General features: G+C 39.5%; 1 protein-coding gene across 15 annotated transcripts in view; it reads left to right on the plus strand.

Annotated features, from left to right (window-relative positions):
* ESRRG (estrogen related receptor gamma) overlaps positions 1-19,746 on the plus strand; it is a 580,472-nt gene that overhangs the window by 386,932 nt on the left and 173,794 nt on the right. The window contains exon 1 of one of the 15 annotated variants that reach the window (XM_032466764.1): positions 7,100-7,310. The exons of 13 other annotated variants lie outside the window; for them this stretch is intronic. The gene's annotated coding sequence lies outside the window, so the exon portion shown is untranslated. Of the gene's footprint in view, positions 1-7,099; positions 7,311-18,393; positions 18,398-19,746 lie in introns of those variants that run through there. One more of the 15 variants, XM_032466766.1, reaches the window with a different exon arrangement.

Genomic DNA, 19,746 nt, shown 5'->3' on the forward strand with positions numbered 1-19,746 from the left:
TTAATACCACCAGCAACCCACTTCGTATTTGTTCAAATAAAATACTTTTTATTTCAGGGAAATTTGTTTGTAACCAGTCTCTTTCCAAAAAGTATTTGAGATGATTCCGTTTTATCTGCATTTGAAACCATTTTCCAGTGCCAAATAAAAATGAGATATTCATTATAAGCCAAGTAACTCCATAAAATTTCCAGGCATTAAATAAAACTCTGGAGTGTTAGACCACACCTGGTTCTTCCTCTCCCTTTAATCTTTCTTCTTCTGCCCCACAGTTCTTCCTCTGACACCCCAGCTCCCTCTCTCCCCAGACCCACATTGTACAATCCAGCATTCACCCCTAGCTTTGCCACATACTGTTGTAAAAATAAAGCCAAAAAAGATATTTTCCCAGAATTAGTAACTCTTCTCAAATTATCTTTTCCTGGAAAACAGTCTGTTCCTCCTGGAGTCACTTGGATACTGTTGGCTGCTGACGGAGAGCCTACTCTTGACAGGCAAAGGAGGACCAAGTTGACAGAGACATGAATTAGAAGGAACTTGTACGTGGTGGTGCTGGTGGTTAGCTACAAGAACACGAGTTGACTCTGTTTAACTGGCAACTTCAGGGAACACTTACAGATATTTTAGGCTCCATCAATATACAAAGTAATAAAATGTTTTAGGATTTTAAATATGTCTATACAAGAAAACAGACTTTTTACAAATTGCCTTAATTGCTTTTATTTACCCCGACTTACTATGCTCATTTTTAAAAATGTGTTCTTATTTAAGACTTTCACAGGCATTAGTTTTCCCGAGCATTGTTTTATCTCCTTTTGTATTCTGAGGTTAGGCTGTTAGAACGTCTCTGACCTGATCTGGACAGGGCCAGCTTTTTATTATCTCTGAATAATTGACGTGCATATGATTTCATCAACTCATGTGCTGTGTCATCTTTGCCTGGAATATGGAATAACTTACTTTATCTGAAGATCATGAGGGAAAAAAAAAAGGATATTTGTTTTGACAGGAGGCGTTTAGAGTGTGTTTATTTCCCTAAAATGGCAATGGACACTTAGTAAGTGAACATATACCAGCACAGTGTACTTGTTATAAACATCTCTTTTGAGCATTTTACAAATGTGTTCCCTCATCTTCTCTCATACTACCGGAAACTGCAAAATCTAGATAATTTTATTTTTATTTGATTGGCGTTTTCATCAAAGGTGTTACTTAAAGACATGAACCATCAACTTTTCAAGACAGCTCCGTGCCCAAATATTTGTGAGGAAATTTAAAAGAAAAATTTCATAATTTGTCAAGGAGATACCCAGAAGGAAATTAATTAGTGTTACTACTTTCTTTTTAAGAATGCTGACCTTACCATTATGTACTCAGTTGGTAAGTCTAATGATTGAATTAGAACCAAAAAATAAAATCAGCGTTAGTAAAAAGCCTTTGTGTAACACATTATATATTTCAAAAGTAAATCTCCTTTTAGTGATTATTTCTGAAATTTGCCATTGACAGTTTAGTCAGATCAGCTATATTTATGGAAGGCTAGCTGCTTTAAATACTGCCCTCTAATAGCAGTTATGGTATTAGTAATTATATGAGATAAGTAGCAAATAGTAGCATCCAAGTTGCTTTTTAATAGCCTCCCATAAAGAACTTCATTATCCCTGCACGGGGAAAAAGAAGGATGTAATAAATCACCAGCTTTTTTACGGGCTCATAAGTAGGGAGGTAAGGGGACCATTTGGGGTTTCCCCAAAGCATGGCCAATAATTAGAATGGTATTTACTTAAGCACCGAAGACAGTCAGCATGGCCTGGTCATCTTTTGTTTTGAGGTGTCACAACTGGCCCAGGCATGATACTAGATTTTTTAATTTTCTTAAAGTATATAGATTAAAACTTAGATGTATTGATGTATTTGGTGTGAGGGAACCCATGACAAGAGAGAAGACAGGTCTTCTGATGAGTACAAACAGAAGGCGCAGAATTTGTGCACACAAAAGGGTGAAGCAGTTCAGAGAAATCTACCAGGGCCTTTCTGCTCCGATTTCCTGTCAAGATCTGGCAGAGCATCCTACTGTTCATCTCAGGATCTAAGTCTGAGGGTCATACTGGGTGCAGGTTTTAAAAATAATGCAATTTATTTGGGGATGTAAGATATTCTGGTACAGACTGTAGGTTTGGAAGCCAAAGAAACGTATGCTCTTACTTAAAGTATCTTAAGTTTAATGATCTAAGAAAATAGCATGCAGAAGTAAATAAATCTTTCCTGCCCCCTCCTACTTTTCTCTTAATAATGGGTTGTTAGTAGCCCTGGAAGGAAACTACAAAGCTGAGATTTCACTTCTCCAGGCCAAATTAGCTTCTTACCTCAACCGACAAATTCTGAAGTCGAAATGAGTCATAATAAGGATTAGTCAGGGAGGCTTGAATTGAACCTATTTCTCCTGCATGTGTGCCTCCTTATCAGTCTCCCGACTGCATATAATTGCTGGCTTCACTTTCTGAAATTAGCCAAGGGGAAAGCAAAGTAAAGACAGAAACCTGGCCACTTGCGGTCTCCTTCCCTGCCTAGAACGGCAGGGTGAGAACAGGACTATAAAAATGCAGTATAGTATTTAATCATTATTATTAGAAGGAGTGTAGAAATCAAGCCGTGAAGGGGAGGGTGCAGATCCTTGTAGACTTGCTGTGACGTCAGCGATACTATGTTTTCAGCGTCCCCTCTCTCTGATGGAGGCGTCGGTGTACGTCTCTTCTAAACACTGCGGTCTGGCTTCTCAAGTCAGAAGTTCCTTTATCAGCCTTGTTACCAGTAGTCTGAGTGCCCAGCTCATAAGAATGTGAGTGAATGAGTGTGTGTGTGTGTCTGGGAGGTGGTCCTTAATCTATTTCAGGCCCGTTTCCCAAAGGAAGGGTTAAATCAACTGGTTTGAGCTGATGATTTTTACTCTCCTGTGGTGATATTTTATTTATATGATAAAATGCTTGAAAAGTGATTAATTTGTCAGGGGAACATCTTGTTACTGTAAATTTGCTGCATATGTAATAAAATGGCCCTAACATAGTTGTGGAAAAAATGGAGATTTTTAAAAACCGAGAGAGAGCCAACATCCGTTTATATTTGCTTAGATTTCTCCCTTTAAAAACAACAGCTTTGAAAGACTTGAAGTTAAGGGAGGCATCTGAGCTGACGAGGTTTAAAAAAAAAAAAGAGAGAGGGAGGTAATAGTAGAAGAGAGATGGGTTGGTGGATGCTGCTGGCTCTTCCCTCTCCCTGGACCAACAATGACTGATACATCCATTAAATTTCAGCCCAGGCTGATTGACTGAGTGGATTTATATAAATTAAAAAATACAGGTCATATACCTTTTCTGATAGACTGTAAATGAGAAATAGGAATTCCTTTAAACCTCAAAGGAGGAAATCCATAGGCAAGGCGTTCTAGTCAATAAAAGCCCTACACCACCAACTCTTCTCACTGTGTTTGTACAGTAAGTTTTAGTTAATAGACAAATATTATACCAGCCTTTCCCTGACTTTTTCCAGCGAGAGGTAATTGGTAAATGAATTCACACGGTGTTGAAGATTTTCCAGCTTTGGTTGCGGTTTGAACTTGTGCTTTCCAAGACAGGCAGGAGGCAGAAATCAGGCCTTGCTCCGTTTTCTTGGTGTAACAAGTGAAAATGGCATTAGTTAGGGAACAATGGCTTTTATTCACGCTCATTTTCTCAGCTCCATGTCCATTTGTCCATTGGAATGAGCCACTTATCACGCTTGCGGGTTTTTCCTCTTTCAACATCAAGAGTTATGAAAGGAAAATTCCATTGTTTCCTGGCCCTTCATGACAGGCAGACGGAAGATTGTGGCCATTTGGATTAAAAACATATCCATCACCACCAGCCAGCAGGTTATTATGATGTCTCCTTTGAATATATGAATTTCATACGCTGCATGTTGGAAGTCTAAGAATGCCAACTTTTTCGATAAATAATTATCCCATTGGTGATGTACAGCACACTGTTGCCATATTTTCTCACTTTTACAGCATTCTTGCCCTTATCACCCATAACATAAATCTCTAGCTTTCATATTTAATAAAACTACCAGGGTAGCAACCCCCTGTACTCAGTATAGTCAACCAATCACACGCCATCATTTGACTATCATTATTATTTTTTTTCGTGGCAGGTATTTTTGTAGACCGTCTAGTTTAAATGTGACAGCGTGTTTGATACAGCAATGCAGGTAAATAAGCGGATGACCTTACTTATGTGCTGGCTGTGACCTCAGCATGCCGCCCTCAGCTTTGGAAGCTTCCGTGGAGAGAAAGATGGATGGATGAATAAAGTTTCCAACATCAGTCAGTGTTAGTATCTGAGCCTGCTTACCTGTCAGCTGAATTTTGGAGAGTGGGGAGAAATATGTACACTTGGGGAAAGGCTAGGACAGGAGTGACCATTTCTCAAGAGATGCATTTTTTTCTAAGTCTCAGTTCTCTGAGTCACAGAGTCTTCGGTTCCTTAGGAATGGGAGAGAGGCATTACTCCATCTCTCACACAGAGGTTTCTGAAGTGATGAAACCAGACTTCTTACTCCATTTCCCGTTTCTTTAATCTCCTTGCCATCCAAGTTTATTTCTCACTATGAGCCCTAGTTTTCGTATCATCAAAATTCATGCCTGTAATATCACATACTGTGAGTTTTGTGGTTTTCCAGTAAACAGACAGGCATAGACATGAGTGTGGAGTTCACATGAGGACACAGATGCTCCGGGAGGAGACTTGAAATCATAACTAACTGGTTAGCTAGTAGGTATCAGTGGTCAAGTGCTTCATGAGATGGACCACACTCATTTTTCCCATTTTCCTGTTTTCCCTCAATATTCCTTTCTGGACTTTGGATAAGAGCAAGAAATGTTCCTGCCCTGTCTGTCTGCCTTCTGGAAAATGGACAGATTAACTGTCATACAAGAGCCTCGCCTTAGGGGCAGATGGAAGAGGCGGGGACACCAGCGTGCAACCCAGCGGCTGCTCAGGCTGAGAACCATCATGACTAATGGTGTGCACTGTTGAGGGAACTCCAGAGAGACGTTCCCCATGGTTCCTCACAACGACTATGCCTCTAGTCTTGGGAGTCACTTTTTTTTTCCCCAGAAGTGGTCGTGATAGTTTTATCCACACTCTCTTGTCTTGTTCTTGCGCTCAGTGCCTAAGATGTTTGAATGTAGTTAAGCAGTTTCAGAAGTTACCTCTAACTTGATTTTTTCCCCAGACCTGTGTTAAATTAATTTTTATCCACATGGAATCAATGGGTGGGGGGAGGACTTTGACCTCATTGGTTTCTTGCATAACTTCCACACTGCGTTCATTCTTAGCAGGGGTATTTTGACCTCTGAAACTCACCATGTTTCCCCTTGGAAAAAGACTTCGTTATTCTTCAGAGTTCTCATCAGTCTTTGCACACAGTAGGTACTCACTAAAGATTTGTGAACTGATTCATTTAAAGCTTCGCTATAAATAACTAGCATAACCTCTTAATCTTAGGTTCTGAGACACTGAGATCATTTTCTGTGACAGTGGGAGCTAATGTTGGTGAAAAATCAGTAGAAGTCAGAAAGCGTTATCTAAGTGTTTAAACAACCATAAATTACAACAGATCCCAAAAGCTGAATAATTTTTTTGTGAGAAGTATGGATTTATATTTCAAAATTAGGTGCAGATTTAAGTTCAGATTTGACTGATTATTCCAAAGATTAAAAATGGATATTTTGCCCTACAAGTTTATAACTCTTTGGAGTTGCCTTACACTTTAAGCCTTTCAAAGATTTTCACATCTGTTTTCTCTTCTGGATCTCAACATTCCTGTGCATTCAGTGGTGTGGGCATTAATTAGTACCTGCATTTTAATTGTTAAGATAGCTGAGGTAGTAAATTAATCAATGTATATTAATTATGCATATTGACACAGTTAAGGAATGGCAGAAACTAATTGGCCAGGAAGTTCTACCTCATATCTAGCTCCAGTTTTCCATGCTGTGAAATAAGTTAGTTTCTCCTTATTAAAAGGCTCTAAACCTGTATCAGTTAAATAATAATCATACTTTAGGCCTTCTCCCTTCTATGGCATAAATAATCTAGTATTTTCTAAGTTGCCTAGTAATTTTGACTTTTCAACACTGTCATTCTTTGCTCTTAGACATTTAAGGGACTAAACTAAATTTCTCTTTTTTGTTTGTTTTATTTTGCTCCCATTTTTGGTATCATGGATTCAAATAGTCATCACAGATACACCATAGCACTTACCTGAGTGTCAGAGGTTTAAGAAAATTAAAGCATTGAAAAGTAAAATCTTTAGAAGGTTAAAATGTTAGTAGTTGTAGGTGTGACAACAGTTGGTGTAGTTAGTTAGCTGTTACAAAGCATTGTTACGAAAGCTTTGTGGTTGAGCATTTTGTTGCTCAGAGGACGGAATTTACTCAAGTTCAAGTTCCAGCTTTGTCACAGTTCTGATTCCCTCATTGGTAAAATGGAGATAAAACTTGTTTCACAAGATTGTCTTGAGAACGAGTGTGTGGCTGGAACTTCTTTTCCCATCATTAAAGAGAAAAAGAAGAAAAACAATTCCACATATCTTCTTGGGACATATGAAATCATATTGATACTTCTTAAGAACATGATCTTGGGAATTGACTGTCCTCTCAGAGTTGATAGAGGGGAAGATCATCTGTGCTGTCATCTTCATGACCTTGACTAAATGGTACCTAGTGTCAGAGTTTTGGTATTTAAACATAAGCCAGACATAGAAAGTGATGTGATGAGCATATAACAACATTTTAAAAAAATGGTGCCTTTAGTTGACATAATGCCTTGTGGTTCAGTCATTTATTCATTCAACAAACATCTATTCAGGACAGATTTATAAGTAGCTAATATGAGTTCAGCATAGTACAAAGTACTGAGGATATAAAGTCAAATAGGCTGCAGCCCATGTCTTCAAGGAAAATGTTAATTTAAAAAAAAAAACCTTTTTTTTGATGTAATTGTAGACTCACATGCAGTTGTATGAAATAATTACAGAGAAATGCCTTACCCTTCACCTAGTTTCTGTCCATGGCAAGCTCTTGCATAATTCTAGTCCAATGTCACAACCAGGAAATTGACATTGATAAGAGTCCACACACCTTAGATCTCACAAGTCACACGTGCATTTGTGCTTGTGTGTGTGAGTGCACGTGCTTAGTTCTATGTAATCATATTGTATCTGTAGGTTCCTCTCACCGCAGTCGCGATAAAGATCAGCTTCATCACAAGGTATTTGTTTTTATATTCTACTTCATAAAAAATTGCACTTTGTCAAAGAAATGTTAGCTTGACCAATTCTCCTGCATTATCTGTGGGTCACTGGGGACGCAGAAACCTCTTTTGATCATGCTCATAATATTCACCTCCTCTTTTTTCCATTCTCTTTGCCACCGTCTTTCTTCAGGTTTTTCTCAACATTTACCTGGATGGACATAATAGCTCTCAAGTTGAGCATTAAACACTGTGAGTTCAGAGATCTGGTCTGTTTGTTTTATCAGGTTCCATGCCTAAAACATACTAGGGATGAGTGGGCGAGTCTATGGACATGGCTGCAGCCAAAACGGTGTTTAATTAAAGCATAAATTGGGTTATGTCTTTTCTCCTTAGAAATCTTCAGTAGCTTCCCATCGGCTAAAAAATAACATCTAATTTGCATACCATAGTATTTCAAACCTCCTGCAGTCTGGTCCTAAACTAAGTGCTGAGCCCATGGCAGATTCCAAGTCCCCCATGGACCTATGGGACCACTGCCTCCTTCATTCTCTGAGCCAGCCCTGCACTCTCCCACTTCTGGGTCATCCTGTTTTATCCTAAAATGTTCTTTCTTCTTCTATCCATCGATATCCTTCCAAACTCAATGCCGCCTTTGCAAATAATTTTTATGTACTCTTCCTGTACTGTGACACAGAGTTCCCATGTCACAGATTCAGCAACTGAGGTTTGTAGATCACATATCTGAGCCCACCGTGAGTAAATGACAATGCTGGTGAACTCAGAGCCGAGTCATCTAATTCAAAACCTTATATCATTTACTAGTTCGCCGTGTAGGTTGTTCTGTTTTGTTTAAATCAAATCTTGTAGCAGCTTTTCTGTGACCGAAGGAGATAGAAACATAGCTCTTCTATGTTTAATGCTTCATCTCACGGATTCTCGAGATTGTGTGAACCACACTTTAATTTAGAAAATGTGTCCTTCAGTGTTTAAAGTCCACTGCTTTGGTGAATTCATGGTTGGTTCATTCATTCACCAACCTGGGTGTAGGGGGAAATTTAGGAACAGAGCACCATGCATCCTTCTCCTCTGGTGGAGGGACCGAAACACGAGGATACACACGGAAGACCAGTGTTATAGTGCAGTTGTAGAAACAGAATGATGGGAACATTGAGAAGAGTTATTGGGGAAGACCTGATGGAGATGTGATAGCTCAGCTGAGGTTTCACTGAGGAGTAGGAGCTAGCCAGATGTTGGGGCAAAGGGAAAGGGAGACGCATTGCGGACAGAAAGCAGAGAAAGCTGGATGGTAGGAGGGAATTACAAGTCGGTAAGCATCACGTACACACGAGGTGCGAGGCGGGGAGAAGTGAGAGCTGGGGTTGAAGAGGCTGGCCTGTCAGGGAAGGTGAGATCTGGACTCCTGGGCTAAAGGGCTTTGGTTGTCAGCCTGCAGGGTGTGTGGAGCCGTTGCAAGGGACAGATTGTCGACTTGGCCAGACTTGTTTTCAGGAATGTACGCGGTTTTATGACTTGGCAGAATCCTCTTTTCAGGAAAACACGAATTAGCAGTGTAATCGTGTCATTTCTCCTTTGCTGAGTACTACATGCTGTAACCTCCATGTGTATAAAATTTAAAGGAGGGAAGAAATGTGCTCTGTGATTTATTTCCTTTCCTGCTAAGGAACATCATGCCTATCTTCCTACTTAGGAAGTATCTGGTAAATTGGGGATTAAATAATTTTTAACTTGATTTAAGTTACTCTGCAAGTTTTCTTTCCTGGCAGCTCCTTAGAATTATGCATTTCTTTTGAAATGCACGATTTAGCCTACTCGGGTTTTATACATCTCACTTTTCCCCTGACACTTTCTACTGTGTTTATACTTATATCTAAACCATATTTTTAAAAAATCAGATGACTCTCCTCTTTTTCTTACTTTCTCTTCTTAAATCTTATTTTTTTACTATTTTATCTCCCATAACACCCACTTCCTTGTTGGAAACACAAAAACAAAACAAACCAGAAAAGTTTAAAAGCTCATCCTGAATTACTTACAAATACGTAACCGTATCACTGCTCACATATTGCCTCTTTGCTAAAGCCGTTTTATCATGGGCCATGTTTTGGAGGAAGACAATGGGGAATGAAGTCAGGTTAGCTTTCTTTACTTCCCAAATATGCACATGGATGCATGGAATTATTTTGTGTTTACAGTAACAAGTATTTCATGAGTTTTTAAAAACAGAATACAGAAAGGTGTTTATCATTCAGATTAGTAGAAGATTATTCGCTGTGGCTCTAATTGTGATTTCATCCTTTGCTCCATTAATAGTTTAGAAAAAAGATCTGGCCTGAGAGATGGAAACATGGAATTTGGACTAAGTTCTACCTCCAATTCTGGGTGTCCTTGAATAAGTCCTCTGCCTCACTTCTCTGATCTACTGTGTCCCTGTGTGAAGAATTTTCTAGGTCTGGCTATTTAAGACCTGGTAGCAGGCATAGGAATTACTAGAAACATCTAGTAATAAAAAGTTATTATGTTGAACTTACTGCGCAAAATTTTCTCTTTGGATCAATTTTATTGATAAAATTTACACACAACAAAACACATACTTTCCATGCATAGTTAGATGAGTTTTGACAGTTGGGATCCACATGACACATACAAAAATGTGGTTTAGATGTAAGTATAAACAAAGTAAAAAGTGTTGGGGGAAAGCTTCCTTATGCTGCCCTCTAGACAGTCCCTACCCCTTGCTCCAGACAACTGCTGGGGACTAGTTTTGCCTGGTTTAGAACTTCACAGTAACAGAGTCTCCCAGTGAGTGCTCTTTTGTATCTACCTAGTTTTTCTTAACCAGGGCATCTCTGATACTGCACGTGGTTGGATTTATCACAGTTCATTTCTTTTTCGTGGTTGACCAGAATTCCATAATCTATCTATCTATCTATCTATCTATCTATCTATCTATCTATCTATCTATCTATCATCTATCTATAGTATAGGCTTTTATATATATTCTATTCTATTATGATGACTTGTTTTTCTAGGCATCAGTGATGGGTATTTGATCTGTCTTCAGCCCACGGCCATCATGAATAAGCTGTGATGCATGTTTGTGTAGAGTTCTTTTTTGTGGACATATGTTTTCATCTTAACATCTTAAATATCTAGGAGTGAACTGTTGTGATATGGTAAATGTCTGCTTAACTTCATAAGAAACTTTCTAACAGGTTTTTATTTTTTTTTCTGAAAAAGTGGTACCATTTTATATCCTGCCAGCAGTGGATGTGAGTTCTGGTTGTTCCACATCCTCACCAGCATTGGGTGTTCTCAGTTTTGTGAATGTTAGCCATTCTTATGAGTGTGAAGAAAACAAAAATTCCTCTTCCACTTGTAATTTTAATAGAAATTCAAAAAATTATATAATACAAATTACTATGTATAACTTAGGGATATCTGTATTAACCTATCCCTTGATTAATACTGAAAGTATTAACAGCGTGGTCTTATATTTTACCATGTTTAGAATCGTTAACTACTTACATGTGTATATGACATCTTTTGATGTTTTTATAGGAGATGTGTGTGTGTATATATATGTATATGTTCATGTGTGTGTATATAAGCATATTTATTCTTGTCTCAAGTTTTCTTGTTTGTTGCAATGTCCTGAATGCTTTATCATTTTTCATAAGCTCCCATGTCTCTTAAAAATCAGGTTCTCATTGTTGCAAATAGTTGAAAATATCTGTCTACCTAGTTAATCAGAAGATTATGTCAGTAAAAGCAGACATTCTTTCCTGAAAGTATACATCTTTATATAATAGATTTAGGATAATTTTTTACTTGGCATGACAATACTACCAGTTCAGTGATGGGTTTTATGTGCTAAAAGACTTCTACAGAAAATGTATTTATGGGTGACAATCATGTCTATCATGAAAATATATATTTTGACAGTAGTCCCTCCAGTCATGTACTGACACTGGGGGGCTGGTATCCTGTAAGCCAGCTAGCGTTCTTTATGACTGGCTTAGAGAACAAAAGGCTAATTCTTCTAATGTTCATTGAAGAATTAGGTAGTGAGCCAGTCGGCTAAACGTGTAATCAAAACTTCTCACCCCAGCATTCGAATAGTGTCTTTTCTCATTTTGGAATGTATGCCTGTGGATCTTTATGTACTGTTGCCTTTAGGGATGACAAATTTTCACAGAGTTAGAAAGCAATAAAGTACATTTAACACTAAATCTTTACTGGGCATAGTTTAATCTTTCTCTGATGCAGAAAGCACTTTATAATTTTATAGCTCCACAGCCTCATTATTGTGAATGCCAGTTATTATATTGGCTAAGAGCAGGAGTGATATGGAGTCAAAAGTATGTGCTAATAGGATCTCAGATTAGGAGAGGCGGATGTGTGTTTACCCACATACATCCCTGTATTTTAAATTATATATGATTTTTTTTTCCATTCCTGTTTCCTCCTGGGTTCCCCCCAGGTCCCTGCCCCCTAGCCTTTTCTGCTTCTTCTGAATATATACATCACTCTCAGTTTGCTTAACAAAAATACAATTTCAGGCTTTTCTCTGTGCGAAAACCATGACAAAATGATTTTATAGCCGGTTCTGAAAGTGACTAAACTTGACAACAATTGTATTTTGTGACAACCTCTGCTTTCATGTCCTCGGCCTACTTTTAGATCAACATTTTTTTTTTTGACCCCAAATATGAACAATTTCATATCTCTGCCTTGGCTGAAAGCAAATCCCTTCACCAGGAATGCATTTGAATGGAGAAGAGCATGCTTCACTTAAGTCACCAGAGCTTCAACACCTACCTCTATAATATTCAATTTCTCACTCACCAAGACCTGGAGGCTTTTTTTTTTTTGGTGGTTTGTGTTCATAGGGGTTGGGGAAGAATTAGTATTATGGAACTAAACCAGATTAAGGGGGAATGTGAATCAGATTTGGTAACAGATGGTGCTGTGGAAATTAAAGGTTCTTTGCGAATGGAAGTGACGGCAGCCTGCTTCTGTTCTCTCTGTCTCTCCATTCGTGCACTTGATAGACGGGTATAAATCACAACAATCCTGTCTTGACAGCCAATTTCGAGAATTTGATCTGGTTAAAGACATGGCTTTCCTGCTCCACTCACCAAAACCTGCTTCTATTTTATTTTTACACAGCATCTTGTCACATTCAGAAAAGCAGACTCACCTGCCTCCGCTTAATGAAATTTTTCTTAATTACAGTTTTAGCTCTTTAGTGTTAATTACTTTTCCGTTCAGCCTGAATTTTCGTAATATCTCTGAGGGATTTTTCCTTCTCTTTTTCTCCCCCACCCTTTTTACTCATGCAAGAGCTTTTGTTGTTCCTAAAGATGCTTTTCATTGTCAGAAGTTGTTGTCAGAGCCACTCTTTGAGGATCCTAATTACCAAAATCATTATTTTTAAAAAGCAAGGATTTCATGGGATGGAGTACAGTTACCAAATCAGAGAAAAATTTTGAAGGTGTCAGAAGCCATCACCAAAACTAGCAATTATTTCAACAGAATTGCAGGAAGAGGTGAGTGGCAATATTTTTTGGGTAATAAGAGCGGCAGAAATGTCTGCTCCCTCAGCTGAAATAAACACCATCAAGTAAAAACATGTGACCGCAGTGTGACCGACCCAGTTTGCATCCGTTGACCTTGCGATGATCTAGGAAATCTGAATTAAAGTGCAGAGACTCTAAATGAGAGGCTAGAAATATTGAGCACATTGGATGGACTCTTTCCATCCAGGCCCTCAGGTCTGAGCAGCTCAGGAGACCAGAATGAGGGTTGTCTCTTACAAATCCACGTGTCATTTGGGCTTATGACATATCAAGGAAAAGGAAATAGAAGAGAGAGAGGGGATAAAAATCACTCCAGAACTGAAGAGAAGATTCTTTGAGCGAGCTACTAACAGTTGGTGGAAATGAAGCTTCCTACTGGCAGTCAAATCAAATGTAGTAACAACTCAACGGCTCCCCGCTGCTCGCTGACAGCGTGGTGTCACACACTGGGACAAACATTCACTTAAACACTGATTGCAGGGAATTGCCCTTTCTGCCAACGCCTCCCACCAAAAACATAATGAGCAAAAAGAGAACCATTTCTAGGAAAAAAAGACCCAGAGTCCTGCTCCCCGGATCCCCCCAAATTGTCATGGCTCTGTTAGTCCTTTTGTCGCCCACTGGGAAGGATTCCTGGGAAGTTGCCATGTTACGTAGCAAGTCGTTGAGGTACTTAATCCTTCTCCTGCAGCACATGCACACAAACACACACACACGCTCACCCACAAGCACGCACACACCCTGTGGGTGGTTGAGGGCAGTAGCAGCCAAGGAAATGGAAGTTTGAGAAGTACGCCTCAGGGCAATAGCCTTGCTCTCAGGTCTCATCTGAGTCACAGACCAGTGTGGGTTTTATCTGAGTAAAATACAGTTTAAAAAAAATGGCAGCAGTTGTTTTAGAAAGCATGTGGGCGCATCCTCCCATCTGACAAGTGAGGAAGAGGGTCAGAGTGCCTAAGCGACCTGTCTCAGGTCACACAGCACCAGAGCCCAGCAGAAACCATGTGGCTTCTCCCTCCAGTGCTGTAAGAAGACAGGGCTTCCTGCAAAAGAAGAGAAGACAGCCAACCTCTGGGAATCTTGGTGTCTTACATTTTTTTTTTTTTAACAGTTTTTCAGAATGATGTATAACATTCAGATACTTGTGTTTGCATGTTTGTCTTTGGACCTTTGAATGAGAAACCACAGGCAGGTCCTTCTGATCTGAACTCCCCGGCCTCTCCAGTGGCCTCCATTGGCTTCGCTGGATGGTGTCTCACTGCTGAACAATCCCCTTTACAAAACCCACTCTGCCACAGAACAAATCTCTCATCATTTCCATGGCTTGAATTAAATATATGTGCCAGATACGTTATTTTCCCTTCCCTTGTGGCTTGGATATCTTAGCTTCACTTTCTCTTTAGGCAGCTAGTTCAGTGAAGTGTTTGGGGCAGAAAAAGAAAACAGAAGAAGTCTTAGGATTGATAATTAGCTGATCCCCCCCTCCCCCCACTCCCCTACTTCAGCTGAACAATACCTGATACCGACAGAATATAATGGTAACCTCTGCTTTCATAGATCACCCCAGACCAGCTGCATTTACATCCAGATGTTAACAACTGCAGACTGAGCCATTACGTTAAAAATATAAATCTAGTTTAACCGCTGTCCAACAGGAAAGAGGTGCTTTATTATCTGTGCTGGTACCTGTGAATCTCCCCTGAACACAGAAATGTCCACATACACTCCAAACAACTTTTATTTCAGCAGTGAGTCCTTCTCGGCATCTAGGTTTTCTCACCACTGTAATCCACCCAGTTTCTGGGGCTGTTTCAGAGTTCGGCTCCAAGGGAACTGGCCTGTCTATGGAGGCAGCTGGTTTATTGGTCATTGTAATTGCTTTTGCAAAACATTTTCTTAATGAGTAAAGGGTGACATCAATACTATGATCTCAATATCCTTACAGCAAGTCCTGATAGCATTCTTATTTCCTGTTCTAGTGTAGCAAAGAGACTAGGAAAGGGCGATCCAGGCAGCCTGAGCTTTCATTGACCTGGATTTGATTTGTGAACTCCATCACTGGAGTGTGTGTGTAAGGCATCTATATTCGATTGTAATTTGTAAAGATCAGTGCATAGACTTTCTATGAGTTGAATGCCTGTTTATTTCTCCTCTAGCGAGATGCCGTGAGAAGGTCTTCATTTAGCTGTCAGTCCCCACGCCCCCCGCCCCGCTGTGTTGGCTTTTTCTCTTCGGTGTGCTCCTTGACTGCTTGAAAACGGAATTGTCTGAACACAAGCCAACTTTATTGATCCATATTTCTATTTGAAAGACCAGAGATTTGTAGAAGTAGGAGACTATTTCTTTTCTTGAGAAAGCTTACTGCAGAGGAGTTCTGCTCACGGAGCAGTAAATCTCTAAGACCGAATAAATGTTACATTCAGCATATATCGTAAGCTTCGTTTTGATGATTTATCTTAGGGAGTTTTTTTTTTACCCCATACTGACCTTCCTTTCTAGCAGTGATCCCCACCTGGGGCCCAGGGCTGTTTCACTACCAGGGGCTAGTGATCTGGTCAACATGTGGCCATTTCCTACGTCATGACATAGGGTACACGATTCTAAAGCCCTTCTGGTCCTCTAAGGTTTGGTCCCAGGAGAATAACTTATGTAAGGAAAGACCTCTTCTTAAGGACTGTAGGGGAAGTGCCTGTTCTGCATCTGTTGTGCATCTGAGTTTCCGACTAGTCATTTCTGGACATCTTCTTCTGACATCCATAGATGTCCTGGAGTTGGGTAGTTGTGAGGATATAGTTAATTAAGCTGCATTAGGGCAAATATACACACTTGTTAAAATACTTAATTTGCCTCAGTAATATTGATTACATGGCAGAAGTTTGTTTAAACTAAATGGTATTTTTTCCCCTACTGTTACAGTACTTGAGTGCAATCTGTATAACAGCTAATAGCCATCATCAGTTAAATATCATGTTAGTTATAAAGTAATGTCATAAGAATTGATTTGGACTTGGCAGTGGAGGAGAGCTCTCCCTTCAAAGCCGATGGAGATGATTAGCCAGAGTTTTAAGCAGAATCATGGTTCATATAAACTGTGTGTATTTTATAGACTTATAGCTGCTCTATATTACATGAGTGCCCATTATATTAAAGAAAAGCTCAGACAGTTAATTATGCAAAACATCATGTATGCAATTACCCAGCATTATTATGCATTTAACAGTTTTATTGATTTGCCAGTAGCTCACTTACTGTATTTAGAGCTATAAACAAGGGATGTTCACCCCCAGATTGAAATAGGTCCAAGAAAACAAGCTGAGGATAAATTACACTACTAAGCGCCCCTGCATCAGATCGAATCCTTAAATACAGAAACTGTCAACAACCATAATGAGCAACACATTGTGATATCACAGGACCATTTCTTCTCCCATTAATAAAGTTTATCAGCCAGGAAGCATCAGAAATCACCTGCAATACAAACGGAAGCAATTGCAATTTCCTCCATCTAAAATAGTCTGGATAACTTAACAAGGCGATCGGCAGTGGCCTCTGGCTGGTTTCCATAGTAAAATGGGATGCGGGTATATTTACAGGCACTTTTTAGCATGTACATGCTTGGGACCTCCCAAGTCTTATTAGTGCATTTCTCTTTGCTGAAAATGAGTATGATCGGTTGCCCTTCCTTTGTTTTAGATACAACAGCAAGAGTACAGGCTTAAGGCTTTATAGGTCTTTCTATATGTCGGGTTGGATGGCCAGCCATCCTGGTTTGCCTGGGATGGAGGGGTTCCCAGGACATGGGATTTCTGCGATTAAACCAGGATAGACAACCAACCTGATTTCAGAACAAAACTGAGTAAGAAAAGATCATTGAACTTGGAGCCCTAAAAGCAGATAGGGTTTCAGCGAGGTCCTTCTTGGTCATGGTTTAGTGATAGGTATGAAGCTATATTCCTGGAGGTGCTTTCAACAACTGGCCAGAAATGAGTTGAAAGTCTCCTGCTTATTTGTCCTAAATTTCCTTGCTTGGAATGGCTCACGGCCTTTTACAGAAGTGGGAAAGCTTTCAGCTTAGATAGAGGCTCTGGTCTGTTATTTCAGGAGCTGGCCCCTTGTCCCCACACAACTTCGCTTCATCTCTTGTCAGCATCTCAAACACCAGCTTTGCGGGGAGCTGTTTGCTTAAAGTTGGAAAGAGTCTTTTGGACGAAAGACACACGTTATTTGTTCAGAGAATCAAGAAGCGGCATGACTAAATCACTGTGGTCTGGTCCTAGACGTCTGTCCCATTAGATGGGCCTCAACGTTTATTAAAGAAGACCTAAAATTATATATAAGTATGTGTGCATACGTGTACACGTATTTTAACCTGTCTGAGCGTGGGGGGCGGGATTTACAATTCCTTCTTTACAATTAATGATCTCCTTCTGTTAGGTTAACCAGGCATACCTTAAGATATTTCTTATTAAAAGAAAAAAATCCTTTCTCTTCCTTCCCCAACTAAGCCAGTGCACCTTAATGCAATGATGATATGTTAGACCCAGCAGTTGTCAAAGCATCGTATTACTGTGATGCCATAATGACACCCTGTCTCTGTAAAGTAGTCATGTTTTCTCAAATCACACGTTGCACCATTGATTTCTGACATGACACTTCATTCAGTTGCTTTCTCTTTCTTCAGCATCACCGTTCTCTGACAATAGCGGCTGGTGCCCATTTTGTTACTAAGTGATTCACATTTTGCCACTTTACAAGAGTGCAATTAGTTGAAGCGGGGAGGTGGGGGGAGAAAGAACAGCTTATTGTGAAATAGTGTGCTTGAAGTTGTAACTCAGACTGCCAAGGAGTTGCTGGGGTCACGCGGCCTTGAAGCCTGGGCCTCGGGGAGCTGCAGCCTTAAGTCTTGGTGGTTTTCTTCTAAAAGCATTGAAACAGAACCAGAAACCTATAGGTTCATAAAAATTTCTAATTATTTTTTTAACCAAAAATGCTTAAATATTCAATCTGCTGATTTCAGAAGATAGAAAACCGACCAGTCCTTACAGATACATTCCTATTTTGAATGGACAAGTGATCAGTGGTGGGACTGGAAAACCTTCCTTTCTAACCCTGGGATTCTGTGCTCCGGTGAGAGAACTAAGGATTCTGTCTTCTTATTTCTCTCTCTCTCCTCATATTTGTAAGCTTGCAGGTTTGCTGGCTTCACTGTTGTTAAATACAAACTGTGGATATAAATGGATAAAGTGTTTAGAATTTATAATGATGAGGGGCACCTTTTTGGGCCCTTAAGGGCAACAGGAAGGAAATAAAACAGTGAGTTGTTTAGTTGTCATATACTTAAGCCTGTGGTGGTGTCTGACGCTGACAATAGGTATAATGAATGTTTCAAAAATCTTGCCTTGGTGTAACCATCAGGAAGACCAAAGAAGACCTGTGCGCACGTGTTCATTTATGTACCATTGTTTTAGGAGGGAAATACAGTAGCAGATGAATTCCAGTTTGGTATAACATTCAAAGGCTGAAATGCATCTGTTTGTTAAGAACTTACATTTTGGTGAAAGGGTTAATAATACATAATAATACATAAGACTGTGGAACATAGGCTTAAGCCCCCCTGGGAAGTGTAGACCACCCTGGACAGCTACCCGTTGCCCCGAAGTTCAGGGCAGCTCATTCACAATCACACTTTCACCTGGATCTAGGGAGAGTCTCTGACAGCAACTGAGCTTGGTAATTGTGCATTGAATATGAACTTACTGATGCTCTTATTTGCTCCTGCAGCAGCAGCTTTAAATTGATCCTTATTCTTTTCTTATCACTTTCTCCCTGTGCACACACAGGTACCCACACAGTTCATTAGCTTCTGAAAGTTACAGTTTTAAGTCATCCAGCAACCAAGAAGCTGTATTTGCCTGCTCCTCTAATGCCAAAGATAAATTTTACTCTTGCTGGCCCTCAGGCAAGGCTGGGCAGCGAGTTCCTGTGTTGAAGCGTGACCATCAGAATATATATATATACACACACATACACACACACACATATATATACATGCATATGTATATATAATATATATATAATAGAACATACATGGAATGTATAGACTATGGAAGACTGTATCTCAAACTGTGTTGAAAATGTTTTCTAAAGCACTGAAATGTCCCTGACCTCAAGAATGCTGTTAAACCCCTCAAATTTAGTTTCTTAGACAGAAACAAAATGTTATTCTTGACATGGTTACCCCTTCCTCCAGTTTATTCTCAGGGTGTTCGCTCAGAGAAGGTTTCTGGAAAGTTGCTTGTCTTTCTCCCTGGTGCCTCTCATCATTTCTCTTAAAATAATAAAATAAAAGCAACCCTACGAAGGCTTTAAGATAAATATTTCCCACGTTTTCCAACACATGTTATTTCTATTCATAATTCTTAACTAAATTTAGATTTTTTTTTATTATTATTATTATTAATCCAATGTGACCTGAAGTGTCTGCGTTAACAGCACAATGTGGAATCAGGCTGCTGCTCTTTGGCTACAGATAAAGCCATCATCTTGAAAACGGCTCTTTCTGACAAAAAGGTGTTCTTTTGAAATAAAGTCTTATTCACTACATTCCTCTTAGAGTTAATGTGAATTTTAGTGCCTCTAATTTTAGATTGAAGTGAAGTCTAGAATAAAACCCACCAGCTGACAATTGAATTTATAGATAGTTGTGAATATTTCAGGCTTGAATAATAGAGCTGTAGAATTTCAGAGACAGAGAGGGAGAGAATTAAGACCCACTGTAGTTTTAGGGTATAATGTAATGGTGTCTAGGCAGTGCTCAGTGTAATGAGCTGAGTAGTAATTAGGAGACAACT

This window comes from Camelus ferus, chromosome 23, assembly GCF_009834535.1.
Source record: "Camelus ferus isolate YT-003-E chromosome 23, BCGSAC_Cfer_1.0, whole genome shotgun sequence".
NCBI lineage: Eukaryota > Metazoa > Chordata > Mammalia > Artiodactyla > Camelidae > Camelus > Camelus ferus.